Source organism: Phascolarctos cinereus, unplaced genomic scaffold (assembly GCF_003287225.1).
Source record: "Phascolarctos cinereus isolate Bilbo 61053 unplaced genomic scaffold, phaCin_HiC Scaffold_11;HRSCAF=466, whole genome shotgun sequence".
NCBI lineage: Eukaryota > Metazoa > Chordata > Mammalia > Diprotodontia > Phascolarctidae > Phascolarctos > Phascolarctos cinereus.
The window spans coordinates 309,548-335,739 of record NW_027555378.1 but is presented as its reverse complement, the minus strand read 5'-3'; the positions used below and the strand labels follow the sequence as shown (position 1 = coordinate 335,739).

General features: G+C 33.2%; 1 pseudogene; it reads left to right on the top strand.

The window, feature by feature from the left end:
- The first annotated feature begins 1,426 nt into the window (after positions 1–1,426).
- The window catches only part of LOC110203829 (transcriptional regulator ATRX-like), a 236,255-nt pseudogene continuing 211,489 nt past the window's right edge, over positions 1,427–26,192 (top strand).

Genomic DNA, 26,192 nt, shown 5'->3' with positions numbered 1-26,192 from the left:
TAATATTTGCACTTTGCACATTTTTGAAGCTTTCATTATTACTATATTAATTTTAATAATTGTAATTAATTGCACTTTTGGTAGAAATGTGAATTGGTCCAAGTCATTCTGGAAAGCAATTTAGATCCATGCCTAAGTGAACAAATCCAGTCAAAAAGTATTTATTAAGCTGAGTATTGTATTTCAAATAAAAACAGAAAGAAATGTAGTCCTTACGCTCAAGGACCTTACATTCTTATGAAGAAAGAGGACTCATAAAAGGAACCTAAGAGATGGAAGTTGAAGGGCAAAATGGCAAAGTCTGGATAGTGAAATGTGTCTGCTTACTTAAAATGGAGGTTCCAGAAGAAATTCACCAAAGGGACAAGGATGGATCAGAAATGAGAAGCAAAGTCTTGGAAGTACATATCATTTGACTCAGTTGTTTGATATATTCCCCCAATACAATGAAAGAGGGAAATGCTTTATATGTATAGAAAATTTTTAGAATAACTCTTTCCTTTTTGCCAACTTGTGAAAATTTTTATAGTACCTCTTTTTGTGGTTGCCTAAAATTTTAAACTAATGGGTGTCCTTTTATTGGAAAGTGGCTGAACAAGTTGTGGTGCATGAATGTAACAAAATATTATTGTACCATAAAACATGAACAATTTCAAAGGAAAATAGGAAGGCTCCACACTCATGCAGAGTGAAGTGAAAAGAGAATATTGATAACATTGTGGGGGGAAACAGCTTTCAAATCTTTTATAGCTCTTATTAATGTAGTAATTAACATGTGTCTATTTCCTGCCAGAGAATAAATAAACATAAAATGTAGAGAGATATGGCTAATGTGAGAGTTTGTTTTGCTGGACTTCACAACTCTGTTTTGAGGGCCTTATAATTAGTATTTGTAACTCAATGAAAGAGGTAAGTTCAATAAAAACACTTTTCAAGTCAAAAATGTTTAAAATTATAAACAAAAAAAGATCATAGGTTTGTACATTATCAATATCATTTAACAGAGTACTAGAAAGGCTGGTAATGTAAGGGAAAGTGAAGGTAATGCTTTAGTTGAGTACTATAGATTTTGCTGTTTTGTTTTTTTGTTATTTTACTCAAACCTCATAATATTGTGTGAAATAATATTTTCTCATTTGTGTCCATACGAATTATAGAAGTTGATGAGAGTTAACCAGGTTCCCTGTGTGTGGGACAGAGACCACCCACTCAAAAGAAAAACAAAGACTTAGATACCTTGAAAGCAGAAAGAAGTTTATTGCTTTCTCATGAGAAAGGATACCGCCCCTAGTCTCCATTGCTGGCCAGGAAAGTTCGCTTTGGGAGCCGCAACCTTGGCTTTTTATCCCCTAACATGATGCCCCCTCCACTGGGTACTCAGGGCATGCATTCTAAACGTGGCAGCTAATACCGAATAGAAGCAAACATGCCCACGTTTGGGCTAGATGTATATATGTACTAGGAAGTAGGAGCAACCAGGCAACCAAGCTCCCCCACACGCTGACGTGGTGCTGGAGAAATAGAAACTTATCTGGGAAAATGGAAACTTAATTCAAGGCTTTCTGGAGGAAGGAAACCTAGTCCTGTGGGAACTGCACTGAAGGCCATCTCTCACACTCAGGCAGAGTGCAGGAGAGAGATAGGAGTGGAGCAGGGAGGTAAGAGAGTAGCAGGGAGATACTAATGAGGGAACTTCACTGTGAGCCATCCCTCACACCTGCCACTTGTTGGAGAAAATGCAGTCTCTGTTCTTAATTTCTAGGTTAGAAAAATGACTGCACAATAACTGATAGAGAAATAGAAATAAAGATATTGATTTGTGATAGAGTATGTGTGTGTATTCTCCATTGGATCTAGGATTACTTTCCATTTTATTATGATACTCAGTTTCATCTTTATTCCCCATCAGATCAGCAAAAAATGTGAAGGTAGACGATAATCAACGTAGTTACAAACAGAAAAAGAAAAGAAACATCAAGATACAGGAGAATTTATCAAGTGAACATGATAAGGCACACATTAACCTTTTTTTTTCTTCAATAATGGATTATTATTTCTCTGGCGTTTTGTGTATGTAACCAGCTTTAAAATATACATGCGTGTATAGTTTTTTGTAGTCAAAATAAAGATTAATTTTCAAAGATGACATATTTAATTTGTCCAAGATACATGCATGCATTCATTCTACATTTTATGACATAATGTAAAACATCTGGATATGTTTAGGTGCTTTTGTACCAGAACATAGATTATCTTTGTTATAATTAGTAATATATCCTGTAACCATTTGCTATTCCTAAATGTATATTCCTGAAGCCATACTAAAGAAATGACTTTTCCCATGTCTTTTTTTCATTTTATGAAATTTCACAAACACTGTGCATCGTAGGATTCATGCTAAATTTGTTTTCTACTTCATTTCATTTACAGCATAAAGTATAAAACACTTTTCGGGTATAAGCATTTAGATAGATAAACCTTGGTAATTTTTATATTTTTATACATAGAATTATTTTATTAAATGCTTATTAGTTTTTCTTGTTCAGTCACTTTTCAGTTGCGTCTGACTCTTTGTGACCCCGTGTGGGGTTTTCTAGGCAGAGATTATGAAGGGTTTTGCCATTTCCTTCTTCAGCTCATTTTACAAATGAGGAAACTGAATCAAATAGTGAAGTGACTTGCCTAGGGTCACACAGCCAGTAAGTGCCTGAGGACAGATTTGAACTCAGGAAGATAAGTCTTCCTGACTCCAGGCCTAGTGCTTTATCTACTGCATTAACTAGCTGCCTCTAAATGATCATCAGATGTCCATTAATTACTACATTTGTTGTAATTTATCTTTGATATTTTAAAAACATAGCAGATGCTCAAAAAAATATAGTTGTTTCTTACCATGTACTTTAGTGCATTTAAAGTATTCTCCTGAAGTCTTACCCTTAATCTATATGCCTTGAATAATGATTTCATTTTTGTTATTTTGTATTGGATTCTGGGTGTTTTTTACCTATATTTCATGATTACTTCAAATTATTATAGAGCAGTTCTGAAGATGATGAGTCAAAGTCACAGGAAAAGGTAGAAAGAAAATTAGAAATATATTTGAAGATTATAAATTACGAAGAGAAACACAGAAAGCACTTAAAGAAGAAGCGAGAAGGAGAAAATGCCTTGCTGAAAGAGAGCAAGAAGGAGAAAAATTAAGAGAGGTAATAATTACTAAATGTTAGAGATGATTCTTCTTGAATTCCTGTTAATCATAAATTCTGGGGGCAGCTAGGTGATGCAGTGGATAGAGCACCAGCCCTGAAGTCAGGAGGACCTGAGTTCAAATCTGGCCTCAGAGTAAACACTTGACACTTACTAGCTGTGTGACCCTGGGCAAGTCGCTTAACCCCAATTGCCTAAAAAACAAAACAAACAAAAAAAACCATGAATTTTTCTAGGCTGCGTAGACTAACCTAATGACTTTAAAGTTTACCTGGAAGCATTCATAATATTGTGTAAATGGATGTTGACTGCTTCGGATTTACATAGAACTTCTGTGGCCACTAATTTTATTCAAGTGGGTAATAATTCATTGAAAACATTTTTTTTAACCTCTCCTATAAGCCATAGTTGGATATCACGGATTATTTGCTGAACATAACCACCTAGGGATTCCAAGTACATGGTACAAAATGGATTTTGTTATCTTTGGCAATAGTAATTCTTTATAAAGGTTGGCTTTTGTTGTTAGTATTATTAGTAGTATGTTGATTCATTAATCTTTAACCTTCAAAACACCTGTACAAGTTACATATTTGGATATTCTGCCAACACACTTAGATCTTAAGAAAATTTGCCTTTCATTTTTACTTCCCTGTTTATGTGTAAATCTACTCTTTACAATGAGTTGTTTTGTTTTTTAAAATTATTTTTATTGATATTTTTCCTTCATCATCATTTCTATATATGTCCTTTTCCTCCTCTCAGAGTCATTTCTTGTAACAAAAACAGTGACAGATAAAAGGTAACATTTATCTAACATTTACATAGTGCAATAATATTTGTAAACATTTGTATGTTTACATGCATATAAACATATATACATGTATTATTTCATTTGACCCTCACAAATAACCTTGAAAATTAGATACTAGTTTTTAGATGAGAAAACTGAGGTAGAGAGTTAAGGGACTTGTCCAGAGTTACACAAATAGTAAATCTCTGAGGATTAATTTCAACTCAGGTCTTAATGAGGAAGGAAGAAAAAGGCAGGTTAATAAAACTGTAACCCATACTATCAGGGAAGCTGAAGCTAGTGAATTGCTTGAAATGAGAGTTCTGAGTTAAGAAACAACCAGTAAAAAGTTCTGTGCTGATAACTACTGGGCTTGCATTGGTAAGAATGGATGCCACATTTCCATCAAGTGGAGAAAAGGAGACCCCAGGTCTCAAAAATGAAACAATATTAAACAAACAAAGAAACAAACAAAACAAACTGTCTCCTATCACTCAGGTGCTTTCTGCACTTTCTTTCCTTTACCCTGGATGAGAAGATGAAGTGGCCTTACTCCTTACCAAGGTCAATCCCTCTACTTGTTCAAGTGATCTTATTCCATCCTGTCTTCTCTAGTACTTAGTAGGTGCTTAATAGATGTTTGTTAAACTGAATTGCACCTACCTTACAAGGATTGTTGTGATGACCAGATGAGAAATTTGTAAAGTGTTTTGCCCATCTTAAAGCTATTAGCTATTTAATACTTTGTTGCTAAATTTTAACTTAATGTAAAATCCTACAACATGACTTAAGTTATAGAACTTTTCTCAACAGTATGTAATATCAGACTTCTAATAAAAGAGGATCTCTATTGAAATTTGTTTTCCAATTAGCAATAATTGTTTTATATTATCTTAATATTTCTAATGGATCTGATTACTAAGAAAAATGAGAGATTCGGTTTTTTTTCTTCAGTAGTTGTCAATAGCATGCAACTCTTATCAGCATTATTTGGTTAGTATATGTGAGAAATAACTTATTCAGAGTCAGGAGGGATGAGTTAAAAGCCCAATTTATAATGCAATTGCAATGACGAGTGTACCAAAACAGGAGTTCATTATGTATCTCTAATCCTGGCTGCAAAGTCCCTCCTTTGTTTCCTCATTGGCTGAGGACTCCAGAGTGCCCAACTTTCAGGTACGCCTATTACACATTTACTCCTTGACATGTCATTCCTCCTTCTTCATACATCCATGTTCAGAAAATGGTGTGTTAGCTCCTCCTGGAGGTAGAGAAGCTAATATTTATAAGTCTATTAAGCTTAACCTTGTCCTACTTATTAACTTCTATTAGCAAAACATGAGACCTACTGTATCCTGTTGTACTTAGTTACTTCTCTAGCTGTCTGCTCCAAATTTATGGGAACAAACATTTTCGTTATATCTCTCAGTATACTTTCACCATTTAACCACTGAAGAATGATTATCAATTTTGTATATCTGTATTAATTAATTCCCTATACATTTGATCTATTAGAAACTGATCAGAAATAATGATACAAGTATTTTTTTCCTTAGTTGACTTCTTCCCTTATTGTATGGTTCTGATTTTCTTATGTTATGACTTTTCATATGCCTAGTCATACCTAATCATTTTGAGCTTATGCATAATAATTTGTTGATGTTTAGGTAATAATTGCGGGACTTGTGGTGAAAAAGATAACATAAAAGTTTATAGACAAACCCTTCTTCCTCCCCTGAGAATACATCTTAATGATAATAATATCTTACATTATATAATACTTTAAAATTTTCAAACTGTATTTTATGTACATATTATTTCATTTTGGGAGTGAAGAATATCTATTTAGAAAAACAGAGCCAAAAAAAACCAATTTGCTTTATTGTGAAGTGGAAAACAGCATTTTTGTCATAGGACTATTCATATTCTTTGGATTTCTTCCTTGAGAATTGACTATTCAAATCTATGAATCAGTTCCTTGTTCATTTTTGAAATTAGCCCTTCAACAGAAACTTACTACAAAATTCCACCTCTCACCTCCTTTTCCTTTTCTCTTCTAATTTTAACTGCATTAGTTTTGATTGGGCAATTGGGATCACTTTTTTATTGCACATTTTGTTACTTGTATTTATCTCTTTCCTTGATTTGATCATGAATCTATGGCCATATATTTATCAAAAGGTAATTTTTCTAGCACCTCTAATTTTTCTTTATGATGTGACCATTTAACATGCATCCATTTGGAATCTGTCTTGGCATATGGAGTGAAGTGTGGTCCAAACTTAGTTTCTGAGAGACTATTCTCTAGTTTCCCTAATGGTTTTTGTCAAAAATTTTAGCCCATTTCTTGGAGTCTTTAAACTTGCTGAATTCCTTCTACAAGAACTCTTATCTGTTTAACTTTTTTGAAGTACTTAATCAAGCTCCTTTCCATTGTTCAAATGTTTTCTTCTTTCCTGAGTTTTGATTTCAGAGATTCTCTCCTGGACTTTTCATATGGAGTGCTAGAATGTTCTTCTATGTTAAAAGGTTCACTTTTTACTCTATAGACTTATACTCATTTAAATCCTTTATATTTTGCTTTTTGAAATATTATATTAAAATTTTTTCTTGGGGCAGCTGGGTGGCACAGTACATAGAGCACCAGCCCTGGAGTCAGGAGGACATGAGTTAAAATCCGGCCTCAGACCAAACACTTGACACTTACTAGCTGTGTGACCCTGGACAAGTCACTTAACCCCGTTGTCTCACCAAAAAAAAATATGTATTTTCTTTTCTGTAAGTAGTTGCTATCTTTGGGCCTTTAGTATTTTTTCTTTATGGCTAATTGTAGCATTTTTTCTTTGACTTGAAAGCTCTGAGTTTTGGCCAGCATGGTCCCAAATATTTTCATTTTGTTATTTCTTTTAGGGTGTGATTGACGAGTTCTTTCTTTTTTATTTTGCCTCCTGTTTATAAAAGATATTAGTATGTCTTTTTTTTTTGAATTCTCAAATTGTTTGCCCTTGCATTGTTATCTAGGTCATTTATTTTTGTTAGTAAATAACCTTAACCTTACTAAGCTTCTCTCTCTAAACCACCTTCCAAATTTTAAACTTTGTTTTTCAGTGAGTCCACTTTTTGGTTAAGTTGAGAGACATCTAGGTGGTGCACAGAGCACTGAGTCTGGAGTCAGGAAGAACTGGGTTCAAATTCAGCCACAGGGACTTACTATCTGAATGACCCTATTTTCCTTTAATTACTGTTTTGGCGTCATCCCACAAATTTTGGTATGTTGTCTCAGTGTTGTTATCATCTTTAATTCAATTATTGGCTACTTCTGTAATTTGTTCTTCAATTATCCATTCTTTGTTGTTGTTCACTCATTTTCCAGCTGTGCACTCTTCACAACCCCAGTTAGGATTTCTTGGCAGAGATACTGGAATGATTTGCCATTTCCTTCTTTAGCTCCTTTTATAGATGAGGTAACTGAGGCAAACAAGATTGAGTGACTTGGCCCAAGGTCACAGAGCTGTTAAGTGTCTGAGATGGGATTTGAACTCAGAACATCCTGACTTCAGGCCTGGAGCTCTGGGCACTACAACACCACCTAGGTACCTGACATCCATTCTTTAGAGTTAAATTAGTTTAATTTTTAAATTAAATTTTAATCTTTGTTTCCAACCCTTTTGATAAATAGTATTTTTGTTTCATTATTGTCAAAAAGAAACCTTTATTTTTTCTGCATTTGAGGTATTTATTGCCCTAACACATGATTAATTTTTGTGAATATGACATGCACTGCTGAGAAATAATGATACTCCGTTCTATTCAAATCCATTGAGTATTCTCCCAAAGTCTAAACTCTGTTCAAGCCATTAACTTCTTTCTTGTTTATCATTAGTTCTGACTGTGACTTTGATGACCTCAATAGTTGTTTACTACTCTGAATCTGTGATTTCCGCAATTAACTTTTTTCTCTGGGATTTTTTTTCTTTAGAACTGGAGTTACCCAGAATGTTTAAAACAGAAGCAATTAATTACCTTTAGTAGAATATGATACTTGAGGACAGAAACTGTGATCGTATTCTCTGAGTTTCCCCTATGTTAAAAATGTAATATTTGATGAGTTTAATTGAAGTGAAAATTCTTAAATCCATACTTGTTAAAGATAAAAAGAATTTAATGCATTAATTGTTCCTGTTTGTATTTTCCTGACAGTCAACTGTTATTCTCCCTTTTTCTTGCAGGTGGTAGATAGTTATGCTTCACCTACTGAGTGTCCAATAACAACCAAACTTGTTTTCGGTGAAGATGAAGAAGACAAAGAACCCTTGGTTCAGATTCATAAAAACCTGGTTACCAAATTGAAACCTAATCAAATAGATGGTAGGCATATATTGATATATTTAATACAGTTTTAAATTGCTTGTTTGCATAATTCTTTTTCAGTTGTTTTGACACTTAATTTCTACTTTGCATGCTTTGGTAAAAGGGAAATTTTTTGTGGGATGTGTGTAATATGTTTTGTTTTGCATTTGAAGCATTTTATTTTAAAATTATTGGAGCTATTAAATACAGTCAATTAAATTTCTTTAAAGAAACATACATATGAAACAAATGATAAAAATTATCTTTAGCAAATATGAATTTAATAATTCTTTTAAACTTAAACTCACCAAAAATGTGTTATATATTCAACGTGTGCAAAGGCCTGGAGACTTGGAGAATAGGAACATAGTTCCTGTCCTATTCCATAGTTGTTGTTAAAAATTAGAAATTTTCACTCAAAAAATTACATAAAGTTTAAGGTTCTTTTATTAATTTGTTTTACATAGGTGTTCGGTTTATGTGGGATTGCTGTTGTGAATCTGTACAGTACACAGAACACTGGGTCAGGACTCGTCTTCCTGAGTTCAAACCTGGCCTCAGACACTTACACTTAGCTGTGTAAGTCACTTCACAGCTGGAAAAGGAAATGGGAAACCAAAAATTCCCGAATGGGTCATGAAGAGTTGGAATAATTGGGGGGAAAAAAAGACTAAACAGCAAACAGTAACATCACAAGCAAATTAATGAAGACTGAGGAAATTTACCTGATACCAAATGAGATATAGAGATTCACAGGCAGTACAATGGATAATTTTGATTACATAAAATTTAAACAGTTTCTGAACAAAACTACTGTAGTTAACATTAGAAGGAAAACAGAAAACTGGTGGTTTCAGGGCTGGGGGGTAGAAATCTTTGCAGCTTTGTCATCTCTAATTTGTAACTGTCTCATAATTGCCCTCTTCCTTCAAATCTATCTTCACTCCAATACATTCTCCACACTGACTCCCCAAGTGATATTTACTAAATAATAGCCCTCTGAGTATATGAATAAATAAACCCAGATGTTTACGTTATTCCTTTGTCTTTAAAGTTCTTCATAATCCCGATCCTTTCTATCTTAACAGAGATGATTCACTTTATCATACTCTGTGACTTAGCTACAATAACCAGTCTTTTATTCTTCAATGAACATTTCATCTCATCCCTGTCTCTTTGTAGTTTGTTCCTAGCACCTGAAATATACTCCATTGATTTTCTCAGCTTGTAGTGCCTTTCAGACAAAATCACCTTCCATTTATTTTATATAAGTTATCATAATCATTATCAATATTTATTAAGTACTACTCAGTTATCAAAGTGTTTTTCCTAAACTTCAAGTCTACCCATGTCATTTCTCTCGGCAATAAATTTCAGTGGTTTCCTATCTTATGGATGATGAAATATAAAATTTTCTGATCGGCATTCGAAAGCTTGAGAACCTGGTCCCTCTATATCTTTCAGTCTTCTCTTCCTTGCTCTTTCTCCCACAACACAGTTCATTTCTCTTCTCCAGGAATTTTTTCTAGTTGTTCCCCATACTGTGAATGCTCTCTTTTCATCTCTGTCCCTGGCTTTCCTGGCTTCCTTGAAGTCTCTTAAAGCTAGTACCATCCCCTCTATAGATTACCCCAAATTTACCAAATACATGTTTTTATCTAATTCATTTGTTTCTTCCATTAGACTATGAGCTCTGTAGGGCAAGAACTGTCTTTTCTTTTCTTTGTATTCTCAAGCCTCCCAAAAGTTCCTACCTTTAAAAAGCTTTACATTCCAAGGGGATACAGGAAGAGACATGTCCACATGATAATCTTTAAATATATACAAAATGAAAATAAGGTTCAAGAGGAGTAAAATCTAAAATCTACATTCTTTTAAATAGATTGGAGACAGTGGTCATGAGAATTGAATAGGGTAATAATTACGGGAGCCAGGATGCTATTTGGCTCATTATCAATGAAGATGGGCAAGTAAAGAATCAGAATAATCGTCTGCTGAAAGTATTGGTCATTAAGAAAGGAATAGCCATAATTCTGAATCAGCAGAAGTACAAAATGTTTTAGGAAGTTTAATATGTACTATATTAAATTTCAAGATAATAAGATAATAATATATGACTCATCCTGAATTTTCGTGGTGTCTTACCTGTAGTGTCTTTCCAAGACCCATACAGTGGGCAAGAATGCATTCTGAGCCTGGTAATTTCTTTCTTGTTATTACAGATTCACAACAGCAATCCCACATAAACTGAAAATAAAGAATATTTAAAAAAGAAGAGGTATTAGCTGCCTTGTGTTTTGGAACATCAGCATTCTTTTCCAGGCAGCCCTTCACACTTTCTTCCCTTTCGGTTCCTCTTTATTTGTTTTCTTCTCTAATTAGAATGCATACTCCTGTAGGCCAAGGACTGTCTTTCTGTTTATATTTCTGGCACTTAGTACATAGTAAGCCTTAATAAATGCTTGTTAATTGACTAAGATGGGGAAATTAGGGAACTGTTGACTTTAATGCATATTTGGTCATTCTGGCATTATTTTATTTTTTGGTGAGGCAATTGTGGTTAAGTGACTTGCCCAGGGTTACACAGCGTGTAAGTATAAAGTGTCTGAGTCTGGATTTGAACTCAGGGCCTCCTGATTCCAAGGCTGGTGCTCTATCCACTGTGCCACCTAAATGCCCCATGGCATTACTTTCTTATAGTCATTTATGAGCAGTTTGCATAACTAATATACTGTTTTACCTGTTATCAGAGATAAGTTTCCCCTTCTGCCATCTATTTTTTGATGTTTAAATACTTACCTTCCTTTTTTGCTTTCTCTAAAACTCCCTTTAATCCATCCTGTGTTTGTAAACTAAAGTCTATATAAGGTTGTTGAAATTGGATTCATTGATTTTTATATACAGAAAGTGGCTAGAGCATAGCAAATAGGTTTTTGTTACATCTATGTGATGTTGATTATTATTGGCAGCAGTCCCTATCAGCAGATATTTGGAAAACTATTGTCACATGAACATAACTAAAGATGGAGGGGGAAGTTACAAAACATGGGTCAGGGGTAGGAAATCAAAAAGATCAAAGACTGCTATGTAATACAGAAGTTTCCTACCTATTATGGTAGAATCAATAAGCTAAATCCTTCTTGAGGCAGGCGACGCTATTTTTTCTTTTTTCCTTCTTTCTTTTTTTGGATAGGCAGTGGGATTAAGTGACTTGCCCAAGGTCACGCATCGAGTAAGTGTCAAGCGTCTGAGGTCATATTTGAACTCAGGTCCTCCTGACTCCTGGGCTGGTGCTGTATCCACTGTGCCACCTAGCTGCCCCTGAGGTTTTTTTTTCTTTAAAAAATAGTGAAATATTTGTGAAGAATTCATTGATGCTACAATCAGATGTCTTAGTTGAATCACTTCCTTTTTTGCCTGAGTAACCAGGTTATTGCTAAGTAATACCTCTTCTTTTTTAAAAATTCCTGAGTAATTTATTAATTTTTAGTTTTCAACATTCACTTCCACAAGATTTTGAGTTTTAAATTCTCTCTCTCCCTCTCCTCCTCCACCAAGATGATGTGCAATCAGATTTAGGCTTGCAAACTGATATAGGCTTTACTTATACATTCATATTAAGCCTATTTTCACATTAGTCATGATGTGAAGAAGACTTAGAACTAAGGGGAGAAACCAGGAGAAAGAAGAAACAAAACAACAAAAGAAAAGGAGAGCAAATAGTCTGCTTCCATCTGCATTCAGACTCCATAGTTCTTTCTCTGGATGTGGATAGCATTTTCCATTGTAACTCTTTTGGAGTTGTCTTAGATGCTTGTATTGCTGTCAAAGTTAGTCATCGCATAATGTTACTGTTACTGTGTATGATGTTCTCCTGGTTGTACTCATTTTACTCAGCATCAGTTCAATATGATATCTGTTTAATATGCACTTTAAAGAAACAAAGTGTATATAGAACGGAGGTTTGTGGTTTGATACATAATCCTTGTGTTGTTTTTGTTTGTATTTCTATTTCTGTTTTTTTTTTAATTTTACTAATTTATTTTGATTTATCAGTAATCACTTCTATATGCTTTTGAGTTTAAAATTATTCTCCCCCTTCCTCCCCACCACCCTCCCCAAGACAGCATACAATCTGATATAGGCTATACATTTGCATTCCTATTAAACATATTTTCACATTAGTGGTATAAGTAAAAAATTAAAACAATAGGAGGAACCATCAGAAAGAGGAAACAAAACTCAACGGAAGAGGAAAAAATGGCAATTTCCATAGTTCTTTCTTTGGATGTGCATAGCATTTTCCAACATAAGGGCTCTGGAGATGTCATAGATCCTTGTATTGCTAGGAAGGGTTAAGTTTATCAATATTAGTCATCGCACAAAGTGGCTGTTCTCTTGGTTCTGCTCATTTCACTCAGCATCAGACCACAGAAGTCTTTCCAGGTTTTTCTGAAGTCAGCCTGTTCATCATTTCTTATAGCACAATAGTATTCCACTACATTCATTGCATTTGTATATCTCGAGGACTAAAAAATTCATAATAATTTTTTTTAAAAAAAGATTAACGAGTTATTTAATACCTCCCTTGCTAAACTCTTTGAGGAGCTAGGTATCCCCTGGCCCAAAGCCCTTCCATTTGGTTCCCATAAGCTCAGTCCCTATGAGATCATAACATGATACCTGATGCCACTCTCCCCGTGGGTGGGAAACATAACAGCCAAAGGCTCCCTTTTATTATTCTGCATTGGATTGGCTCAGAAAATATCAGAAATTTACCAACTTTTCTCATAGTGCCATCTTCTTAGAGGAGAAATCAAATGAATTACAGGAAGAAATAGACAGAAAATTTATACTAGTGGGGGAACTCAATCTCCTTCTCTCAGAACTACATAAATTTAACCATAAAATAAACAAGAAAGAAATTAAAGAAATGAATAGAATTTTAGAAAAGTTAGATGTGGTTGACCTCCGTAGAAAATTGAATAGGGATACAAAGGAATATACTTTTTTTTTGGCGATACATGGCGCCTACACAAAAATTGACCATGTACTAAAGGCATAAAAACGTCACAATCCAATGCAGGAAAGCAAAAATATTAAATACATCTTTTTTAGATCATGATGCAATAAAATTAAAAGTCATGAAGGGCCATGGAAAAACAGACAGAAAATTATTTGGAAACTAAGTAATCTATCCTAAAGAATGAGTGGGTCAAACAACAAATCATAGAAACAATCAATAGCTTCATCCAAGAAAATGACAATAATGAGACAACATACCAAAATTTTTGAGATGCAATGAAAGTGGTTCATAGAGGAAATTTTATATGTCTCAATACTTACGTGAATAAAATGGAGAAAGAAGAGATCAATAAGTTGGTCATGCAACTGAAAAAAACGTAGAAAAACAACAAATTAAAAATCTCCAATTAAATACAAAATTAGAAATTTTGAAAACCAACGGAGAGATTAACAAAACTGAAACTAAGAAAACTCTTGAACTAATAAATAAAACTAGGAGCTGATTTTATGAAAAAACCAATAAAATAGATAAATCTTTAGTTAATTTGATTTAAAAAGAGAAAAAGAAGAAAAGCAAATAAATTACCAGTATCAAAAATGAAAAGGGTGAATTCAGAACCATTGAAGAGGAAATTAAAACAATAACCAGGAGCTATTTTTGCCCAACTGTGCGCCAATAAGTTTGACAATCTTCGTGAAATGGATAAATAGTTACAAAAATATAAATTGCTGACACAGCTAGGTGGCGCAGTAGATAGAGCACCGGCCCTGTAGTCTGCAAGACATGAATTCAAATGTGGTGTCAAACACATAACACTTGCTAGCTGTGTGACCCTGGACAAGTCACCTAACCCCATTGCCTAGCCTATATATATATATATATATATATACACACACACACACACACATATATATGTATATATATACACATATATATGTACATATATGTATATATATACACATATATACACACACACGCACACACATATGTATGTATGTATGTGTATGCATATATATACACATATATACACACATGTGTGCACACACATATGTATGTATGTATGTGTATGCATATGCATATATAAAAAATACACGTACATTGCCAAGATTAATGGAAAAGGAAATAAAATACTTAGCCTCATTTCAAAAAAAGAAATTTACAAGGGAATTCTATCAAATTTTTTAAGAATAACTAATTCCAATACTATATAAACTATTTGGGAAATAGGTGAAGAAGGAGTCCTAGCAAATTCTTTTTAAGTAATGCCTTTTCTAAGCAAATCCTCAAGTAACAGAGACTTTCTAAACTTGATAGTCTGATCTTCATTGTGAGAATTCTCCAACTCAATGTACATGTTCAGGACCAAATAATAGCAAAAAGAAAATTGATTCTGTTTTATGAATTAGAAATCACTGATGGAAATGGTTTGTGAATCACCTGTGTATATTCTGGCCACTCGTTTGTCAGAGTAAGAAAATAATATGTGAAAATGAATCGATTTCACCTTACCTTTTTAAACAAGCTTTGCAAAAAGTCAAGCAGATTAAAGAATGAACTTTCAATGATATTACAACAATTTCAAAAGTAGTTTAAAAATTATTGATTTCAGTTATGTATATTTCATCCTGTAACTAAGAATGCTTGATTTGTTTTCAGGTGGTCACTTTTCTTCATACAGTTCTCTTATGCGACAAACCGAACTTTACTACAGCTTTAGTGGTTTGCCCCCTTAATACTGCTCTCAACTGGATAAATGAACTTGAGAAATAGCAAGAGGGACTAGAAGATGACAAAAAACTTAAGGTGCCATAATTTTTTTTCCTTTTTAGATTTTTTAAAACAGTAGTTAACATGTATTTTAAATATATTTTAACACATAATTTAGGATTTTTAATTGAAGGAAATCGAGTAATATTTTATTGAAACATTTGGTATTAGTATTCTTTAAGATTAAAAATATCTGTTGGTATTTGATATGCTTTTTATCAAGGTATCTGAATTAGCAACCATGAAAAGCCCTCAAGACCAAAGTCTTTTACTACAAAAATGGCAAGACAGTGGTGGTGTTATGGTCATCGGCTATGAAATGTACCAAAATCTTGTACAAGGACGGAATGTGAAGAGTAAAAAATTTTTTAAAAGTATTTAATAAAACTCTTGTTGATCCAGGTAAAATAATGTATTTAATACTGAAACGTAAAGTCATATTTTGATTTTATATTTTTGCTAAAATTTGTTGAACATCCAAAGTATTCTGGAGAGGAAAGGAAAGGTATAGAAAAGGAAAATTATAAATTTTGAATTGGATGGAACATCGGAAGTCATCTGTGTCAGCACTCGTGTTAGAGATATGGACTATAGCACTTAATAATAAAAATTAATTTTGCAAAGTGCTTTTTTTCTCATTTAGCTTTCTCAGCAAACTTTTGAGGTAGGTGTAATTATTATCTCCATTTTATAATTGAGAAAATTGAGTCTGAGAGAAATCAAGTGACTTACCCAGGGCCATGGAACTGAGGCAGGATTTAAAGCCAGTTCTTCCTTCATCCAAGTTCAGCACTCTATCCACTATACCGCATAGGCTTAAGACACTTTTTATTTTCATTGTTTCTGTTTATTTCTATTATATGCCAGGTATAGGGAGAGGTGCTCGGAATATAAAGCTGCATATATATTAACGTATATATAGTTTCTGCTTTAAGGAGCTTTTATCCAAATTTACATATTATTGCTATTTTATTCTAATTTACATATTTATCTTTTAAATAGATAAATAAGTTCTAGAGGTAAATATTTTATTCGAGATGCAGAGTCACAACTTGTGCTTTAGGAAAGTCCTTTGACAAATTTGTGGAGGATAAGTTGTAATACTAAGAGATTTGAAGCTGGAAAACCAATTAGAAACTATTACTATAGTTCAGAGAAAAATCAGCAGGAATGACTTTGTCCTCACCTGAAATAGGAAGTTCAGAGGAAAAGAAAACTGTCATTTGTTGGCATAGGTATGAAATAAAATTGGTCTTCACTTGATAATTAAGCAGGTGATATGAAAAGTTCTCACAAAATATCAATACAAACAATGAAAGTATTTGTAATTAATAATAAAATTTGTGAAAGTAGTTAAAAGAGTCAGTGGTGGTGATGCTATGTAAATTCATATACCCTTTATACTAATAGTGTATGTGTAAATTGGTCCAGCAGTTCAGGAACATAATTTGGAATTGCGTACAATAAAAAGGTTTCTGAATTTTTAATGCTCCTTGACCCAGTTATGTGCTCCCAAGGAAGTCAGAGACAGAAGGAAAAACATACATTCCATATTATTAATATCAACACCTATTGCATCGGGGGGAGTGGGAAGACAGTAAAAAAAAAAGCCATTAGTTAATATTTGGAGACTGTTTCAGCCAGTTGTGATTTTTGAATGAATTGGAATATTTTACAATAATTTATGTATAAATATATACTATATTTTACAATATAAAAAAATTGAAGAATTCAGAGAATGGAACAAACTGTATGCCAACTAATTGGCAAAGTAAATAGAACCAATAAAATAATCTGTCCATTGCTATAAATAAGTAAATGCAAAATGCAATGACAGATACTGATTCAAGTGGACAAATGATGAGACAGCATATGTCCTTCTTCTATGTAGAGAGGTGGGGATTAAGGATAAGAATATTCATATGATAGATGACTTTGCAATTTTTTTTTTGCTTTTCACATGATTTTTTGCATTGTAGAGTATGGATGATTGAATAGATCAGAAAATGTGGTATAAAAAATAAAAGATACCTTTAAAAAATGAAACAAACCAACTCTAAATTACATGTTCTCGGTCAGATAATGCATAAGCCTTAGTTAAGATATTCTTACTTTTAATCCATTGATATTTCTGCTCATTTGGCGAATGTGGCCGTCTAGCATAGCTTTTCAATATTTAAGCATTGCTCATTGTGGAGTTGATCTTAGGTAAGCATTAGTTAATACAAATTTTTAGAGAGTTAAATAATAGTAAAAAATTTTTTGTTAGGCCCGGATTTTGTTGTGTGTGATGAAGGTCATATACTAAAAATGAAGTTTCAGCTGTATCCAAAGCTATGAATTCGATTCTTTCAAAAAGACGAATTATTTTAACAGGAACACCTCTACAAAATAATCTAATTGAATGTAAGTTACTATTCTCTTTTGAGTTATTTTGAGCTTTTTTTTTCAGCATGGATACGATTTATGTTCCTAATCTCTTTACCTATAGTCTTTTTAGAATTTTTTCTTTTATTTATTAACTTGTTTGAATTATTTCAATTATTATATCATTTATTTCTGTTAAAATTTGTCTTAAATTATGTTCTTGTGTTTTAAAAATGTTACTAAAGTTTTACTTATCATTAAATATTCTGAACTATTTCCAAAAAATGTGCTTACCAACATCTTCAAATATAGTTGGATTGTTAAATAATTATTTGGCAAGTGCTAATTGAATTATCACATTTCATCAGATCTCATTTATTTAAAAAAAACTTTGTTCATCATTGTTGCTTAATGATATAAAATTAGTTGAATAAAATTTGATATATTTGCAATGACAACCTATTTTTCTTCTCTTAGATCACTGCATGGTTAATTTTGTCAAAGAGAATCTGCTGGGTTCTGTTACAGAATTTGGGAATCTATTCATAAATCCAATTCAAAATGGCGAGTGTGTAGATTCCACCATGACAGATGTTCAAGTAATGAAAAAGTGTGCCCATATTCTCTATGAAATGTTAGTTGGCTGTGTTCATGTAGATGTAAAATATATATTATATTCATCTATGCTCCGTGAGTTTTACTTGAAAAATCTGTAATTTTGCTTGAAACCTCTTCATGATATGTTGTTACATTTGAAGTATAAAGTAAGAAAGGCAAAGGTCCAAGCATGATTAATTAATTAGACTAGCAGTAACCAGTGAGGTGAATCAGTTGCTTCTCTCGGTGATCAAAGACCCCAAGGTAATTAGTTAGTTTTGGGAAATTCAAGAGAACAAAGAACATAGTTGGGTAGGTAGGGAAAGACAGTTAGACAGGGTAGATAGTCATGGGTGTGGGACAGCATGATTGGTTACATCAAGGAAACTGGTGCTAGTAACTCCTCTCAGCATATTGTAGACATTGTGAGTCGACCTGAATTAGCAGATTCTCCAGAAAGATTTGTTAGGGAGGTAATGGTTTTCCTTGATGGTGCAAAGACAATTCAGGGGCACTGTATCTCTTAGAACTTCCTTCAAGACAACTTGGTTCGAGATAACACCTGATGTCTCAGTATTTTCCTAGTTTTTCCCATTAATTGTAACTTTAATCTGAGAGGGAAAGTTGAGTTCTCAGGCTCAATTCAAGGACAAGGAAAGGTGGCCAGATAGTCTAATTGATAAATGAATAATAATCTCTTATACGATATATCCTACTTTTGCTTGGAGAACAGAAATATTATTTTTACCAAAATTTTTGGCACTGTCAGATTGTTAAATGTTAGAAACTGACATGCTTTTTATCAGTAGAAAGACATTAAAAATATAGGCATTACCATCTGTTTTCCTGTTGCACCCTAAGGACTGTGGGACTTTTCATTCTGACTTGGAACTGAAGTCTTACATCTCTGTTAACTCTCCCATCATTAGAATGTAAGCATAAGGTATATCTTTCACATATATGCAAAATATCTATTTGTATCCCTTGTGCTTTGCATATGGCAAGTATTTAACAAATATGTCCATTCATTCAATTATTCATCACCTTGAACCTGTAAACTTCAAGGAGTTCAAACACCATCTGTCCTGCCCAAGCAATCCAGGGGCGAGAACAGAAGTGGAAAAGGTCACAGAAGACCATGTAGCTCTCTGAATTTTGATCAAGGAGCTGGATGGATGAAGGGAGGAATAAAAAACTAGGCTACTTAGCCACCCAATACCCTGATCCAGGACAGCCTGCTACATTCTAAGAGTAGACACACCAAGCAAAATAGAAGCAACATCAGATAGTCAAGTTAACAAGCATTTATTAAGCACTTTCCATGTGTCAGGAATTGTACTGGGGAGACACATAGCCACCATCCCCAAATCAAGAAATTGCCGTTCTAACAAGGAAACTATATTTGAGATTTATAAACAGTGTAAAAAAAGGGAATAATTTCAAAAAGGAAGGTATTAGTAGTGGGGATGGAGAGTGAAGGAGGAGAGACCAGGAAAGGCTTCAGGTAGTAGATGGAATTTGAGGTAAGACTTAAAATTAAGTCAAAATTTTATTTATATTTTTGTAAATATTCATGCACTGCATTTAATTTGTCAATTGTGTTAGTATTTATCAGTCAGGCTTTTCCTGATCCCATAGAATATGGCCCTTCTATCATCCATTATCTCTCAAAGTCTATCCAAGTTATGTTTGTTGTTTGCATGGCACTATTCTAACCAGCTTCAGTATTTGACTTTCCAGTGAATAGCCAGAATTAGTTAATTTAAGTATTGAATGATTTGGTTTCCTTGTTGTCCAAGGGACTCTGAAAAGTCTTCTCTTACCAAAATCTGAAAGTGTTGATTTTGCAGAGCACAGCTTTCTTTATAGTTCCAATTCTCACATTTCTCCTGGAAAAACCATAGTTTTCAGTATATGGAAGGTCATCAGGGTAATGCCTCTACTTTTTAGTCTGCTTCCTAGATGTGTCTTTCCTTCCAAGGAGCAGTCGCTTTTAATTTCATGGCTGACATCACCATGTGCAGAGATTTGAGCCAAGACCATAAAATCTGACACTACTTCCATTTACTCTCCCTCTATTTGTCAGGAAGTGATGGTCAAGTAATCAAGATTGTAGTTTTGTTTTGTTTTTTTATTTTACATTTCAGGACATAGGTCAGAATAGTTAGGTTCTAGTAATTTCCTTCATTCATTTTTTTTTCTGAGAAACCTCATTTTTAAATTTTCATAGTAAAACTTTTGGGCTCCTCTCTTTTTAGATCAAACTAGCTCATGACCTGAAAAAGCCTCACTTCAATTAAGTCCATTTTTCTCCCACAGAATCATATTCAGCTTTGCAGGGTAGATCATGCAAGACTGGATCTTTTGCCTTTAGGTGATTGTATTCCATGCTTTCTCACAAAATTTCTATCAGTAGCTGCCAGGTCTTGTGGAATCATGAGTAGTATTTGAACTGGTTCTTTCTGGATGAAGCATTTTTTTCTTCACCATGGAGATTATGAATTTTGGCATTTGTGAGATTTTCTGTTTGAGATTACTTCCAGGAGATGATTGGGGGATTCTTTTTCTCTTTACATAGCTCTCTTGTTCTAATAGATTAGGGTAGTTTTACTCATGATTTCTCAAATTATAGTATGTTGCTTTTTTTTTTGGTTATAGTTTTTAGGGAGTTGAGTGAATCTTAAATTATGTCTCTTTGGCCCATTTTCCATTTTACTAGTTTTTTACATCAGAATCTTAGATTTCTTTTTTTTCCCCTCAATCTTCTTGTAAATTCCGTTACCATTCTTTCCTCCAGGACTTTTAGTCAAAAGACTCTTCCCTTATTTAACCTGGGTATTCATACTACATAGTTGGAAATCCATTGAATATTTTTTTAGTCATTATGGACTAATTTGCTTATTTATTGGGGGCATCTCTAGTTTTTATGCACGTACACATACATATATATGTATATTTATGCTGATGAAAGCTTTCTTTGATTTACTCATCTCTCTAGCTTTGGACATTTATACCTCCTACTGCACTTTTGATTGGGATGGTTACTCTCAGAGTAATTAATTTTTAAAGTTTCTTTATCTCAGATAAGGACCTCAGCTCCCTTGGTCTTGAAATCAAATTCAACCTTGAATTCTTACTACCTAGGACTCTTAGAAAGTTACTTCACCTCTGTTTGCCTTTGTTTCCTCAAGAGTAAAATGTGCTCATAGGCTTGTTGTGAGGATCAGATGAGATACTATATGTAGAGTGCTTAGTGCTTTAGGCTTGGCATGTAGTATAAACATTAGTGATTTATTACTCTCTACTGCAGCTAAAATCCCATCGTCTATAGGAAATATTTTCCAATTCTTAATTATGTTGCCTTTCCTCTTTGAATAATTTCCCTATTTATTCTGTACATTTCTTGTTTTTACAATATTGTTAGCTTATTTTTTCTTTCTTAGATTGTGAGCTTTTTAAGGGCAGGGACTGTTATTTTGCCTCTTTTTTGTAGACCCAGCACATTGCCTGCCACATGATGGACTCTTAATAAATGTTTGTTGACTGACTGACAAACTGACCATCTTATGACTTTCTAAAAAACAGAACCATCTGGACAGCCTCTGCAAAACAATCCCTATGGAAAAAAGCAGCCTAGCACTGTTGTAGGTACCACAACATTGACTACTGAAAGCCACCCAGTCTGAAATCTCTCAGTTTTGTTGATGTGAAAAGTGAAGGAAGAGAACCATTTGGGGAGTCAAAATTTGGTATGTCTTCATGAGAAATTTTAAGTACAGATAATGTAATAAATTTATGAAATGCAAGATAATAGAAAATGAAGAACTATGTGCATGGTGAAAATTAGGTCAGAAGGGACCATTTGTTGGATAGTGAAAAGAGAATTTATTTTCATTGGAATCAGGTTGTTTTTTTATTAGTATAGAAAAGATCATTTTTTAAAGTTAAATCTAAGAGAACCAGCGACTGATTATGTTAAAGAGATTATAAGTTTGAGAGTTAGGCTATTTTGGAGTTTAGAATATACCAGAATTAATTACTATTATGAGAACATAATTTATTTTCATTTGGTTATCTTACAGAGGAAAGATTGCACAGCATTAGCAAAGTTTTTACCACCCAAAACATGAATATGTATTAGCAGTAAGAACGACTTCTATTCAGTGCAAGCTTTACCAGTACTTTTTGGACCACTTAACAGGTAAAAAAAAAATTAATTACTTTGTATGATTATTCTTTCATGTTAATTTATAAGGGTTTATTTGTTACTCAAATAACATTGTTATTTAAAAAATTTGGTTGTATCTCATACCATCTTCATTTTAAGAATAGTGCAGAATGAAGTACAGAATGAAACAAGTTCCCCAGTAAGAAAAATTTAACGTCTTTTGTATTTACAAATCATTCTGAAATAACATATTGTGACTATAATCTGACTGTATTTTGTAGTAATGATGAGCTTCACTGTAAGGGATTTGATGACAGTTTTGTGTGAAAGGTAAACTAGGAAACACTTGGTAGACTATAATGGTTATAGTGTATATTGCAACTATATAGGCGGATCAGAAGTATTCCACAAACACGGGCTTTAAAAATATTTTAAATCTTTATTTTAAAAAAGATCTTATTTCAACAACTATCACAACTACAAAACTTGCAGTGACAGAAAAACAAGATTTGTTTTTAATAATTAATTAATAATTATAATTATATTATAATAATATATTTCCCTAGAAAACAGACACAGGATATTCTGATAAAAAAAATTCAGAAATAAGTTGGTAGGAAAGGGGGGATTTATTAAAGTGCTAACGAAATTCAGGTAAAGAAAGGTAGGTTTTCTGATTGTGAATACATACTGTATCTGGAGTTATTAAACATTTCACATGTTTAATCTTTAGGGAAATGTTACTATACTAGAATCCTAAAATGTGTTGTAGAGTATTCATATAGATAAATGAGTAAGGAAATTTTGGACCTGGCTATCATGGCATATTTTTACCAGAGGCATACTTATATCAAAATATGAAAATACTAGAAATTAATAAAAAACTCTCAAATGACAAAGAAGATATTTAAGCAAAACCTACTGACAATGTATGCAACATTCTGTCTTAATTGCTATAGTCTATTTTTTTCATAGACTAAAGGAGATATATGTGCCATTATCTAGTCTCTAAAATGATTATTTTATTTTTAAAATTGCAGAGTTTGACGTCTTTTAGTGATTGTATATTTTAAATTGTCATTTTGCATTTTTTCCTTGTAGCCTTAATTATTTCCCTTTACACATATAAATCTTGGAGTTCCCCCCCAAATTCCTTATAATTTGGTATTTAAAGCCTTTTATAACCTGGCCTCTCTAATCATTCAGTTTGTCAGTCCCCTCCCTGTGCTCTTCAGTCATTAACATTGGCCTGTTCTTTGATCAGTACATTCATTCATTCTTCTGACTCTTGGCATTTTCTCTCTGTGTTCTCCAGGTTTGGCATGCTTCCTGCATCTATAACCCTAGTTTTCTTCAAATCCCTCTTAAAATCTCACCTTCCACAAGAGACCTTTCCTGATCCTTCTTAATTTCTACTGCCTTCCCACTAGTCACTACTTTCAAATTTTTCCAATATATAACTTATTTGCAAGTTACTTCTGCCTTTAGACTACAAGTTTTTGAGAGGAAAGCCTGTCTTTTACCTTTCTTTGCATTCTTAGTTCTTAGCATAATACCTAGCAAATAATAGGTGCTTAATAAATGTTTATTGATTGACAATTTATCTCACCTGCAGTTACATAGCTTCATCAATGGTTTTGTCTTCTTTCTTGATTCTGAAAAAATTTTTAACACTTAATTATTCCCTCTTCTAATTATTTTCTCTTTTTTTGCCTTTCATGTAACTTTGTCATGATTCTTCTATGCCTAATTCTCTTATTACCTTTCTAGCTATTTCCCCTATCCTTCTGACTATACTACTTTGTTGATTCATCATTTCCCTAACTGTTGTTACTCTCCATATTACTGTCCTAGACTCTTCTCTTTTTCTTTCAGCATTTTTTCTCTTGTAGTGATGGACTGTGAATCAGGAATGTCTCAGCTTGATTATATTAATAGATGAAGAAAATATCTCTTTTTAAATTTATTTTGATTTATCAACAATCACTTCCATAAGCTTTTGAGTTTTAAATTTTTCTCCCCCTCCATCTTCACCTCCTTCCCCGAGATGGCGTTCAGTCTGATATAGGCTATACATATATATTCCTATTAAACATATTTTCACACTAGTGATGTTATAAAGAAGAATTAGAACCAATAGGAGGAACCACCAGAAAGAGGAAATAAAACACAACAGAAAGAAAAAAAATAGCAAATAGTATGCTTCGATCTGCAATCAAACTCCATAGTTCTTTCTTTGGATTTGGATAGCACTTTCCATCACGAAGTCTTTGGAGATGTCTTAGATCCTTGCACTGATGAGAAGGGTTAACTCTATCAATAGTAGTCATCGCACAATGTGGCTTTTACTGTTAAACACTTAAATCAACTACAGAGGACCTGTGAAGGAGTAAGAAGCAACAAATAATAGTATGTATAGTATAGTTTTACATATCTTTATAAATCTATCAAATGATGTCCTTCTCTGGTGCAGAGTAGGAAGGAGGGAAGGAGACAGTTTGGAACTTAAAATGTAACAAAGAAAATAACAATTTATTATTAATAGATTTGATATTATGAAAACCTCTCAAATGACAAATACATAATCTAACAAATGAGGAATAATATCTAAGATATCTTTTCAGTGAAGATTGGATTGCAATGGTGAGAGGTAAAATAGTAAGACTAATTGAAAGACCATAGAAGATAAGATATGTATCTATGTAGTTTAAAAGAATAGAACAGATTGGAGAGAAGTGAAAATGATTTAGAAGGTGATTGTACATGTGAAGTACATGAGTAAGAACTGAGAATTGACACCAAGGTTGCATGTAAGTGATAGGAAAGCTGAGGATAGGTGGGTTCTGTGTTGTGGTAATATTCAGTTTATAGGCTAACTAGTTCTAAATGTCCATTACATCACACTGGGGCATAAGAATTCAGAGAAGCTAGGTGGAACACTGGGCCTACAGACAGGAAGACCTGAGTTCAAATCCAGCATTAAACAGTTACTTTCTTTGTGACTCTGGGCAAGTCACTTAGCTCGACTTGCTTAATTTCCTTATCTGCAAAATGTGCATAATAACTTATTTCCTAGAGTTGTTTTGAGGATCAAATGAGATATTTGTAAAGTGCTCAGCACAATGTGTTGAACATAGTAGATTTTATATAAATACTAGTGAAGATGATGATGATGATGATGATGATGATGATAGCTAGCCAAGATACAGTAGTGTGGATTTATGTTTTATTCACAAAGATCAAAGTATGAGAAAAAGTAACAGAGGAAAGGAAGTTGTACTTAAAATCAGTAATTGTGAAAAATAGTAATGAAAGCCATTGCTGGTAAAAGGATGGGAAGTGTTTAGAAAGAATGGTATTAAATAAGTTATGTAATCATAAAAAAAATTGTAAAGTGAATTAATGATTCCAAATAAAAACGTTCTAGTATTCTAGAGTCATCTCACAATTAGATTTTCCAGGTTCTAACCTTGATCTAGACACAGTTGTGCATCTGCTGTTTTTCCTACTCGTAAACTTTTATCATCTTTTCTCTATAGGCAACTCTTGTCTTGTATTTCATATATTTCTCTAATAAGTATTGAGTTACAAGTAATAAGATCTTTTTGATGTCAATAGTTTTACCTCCCTCCAAATCTATTAAACATTTAAGATATATTTAGATTCTTGTTGAAATGGAGGTAACTCCAGACAATGGTATTGGTGACTTCCTCTAGTGAAAAAATTTGAACATTTTAAACTTTAACTTAAATGCCTTTTATTATCAGGAAAAGGAAGTACTAGTGAAGGAGGAAGAGGAAAAGCAGAAGCAAAAGTCTTCCAGGACTTTCAAATATTAAGCAGAATTTGGACTCATCCATGGTGCTTACAGCTGGACTATATTAGCAAAGAAAACAAGGTAAATTAGATATTCATAC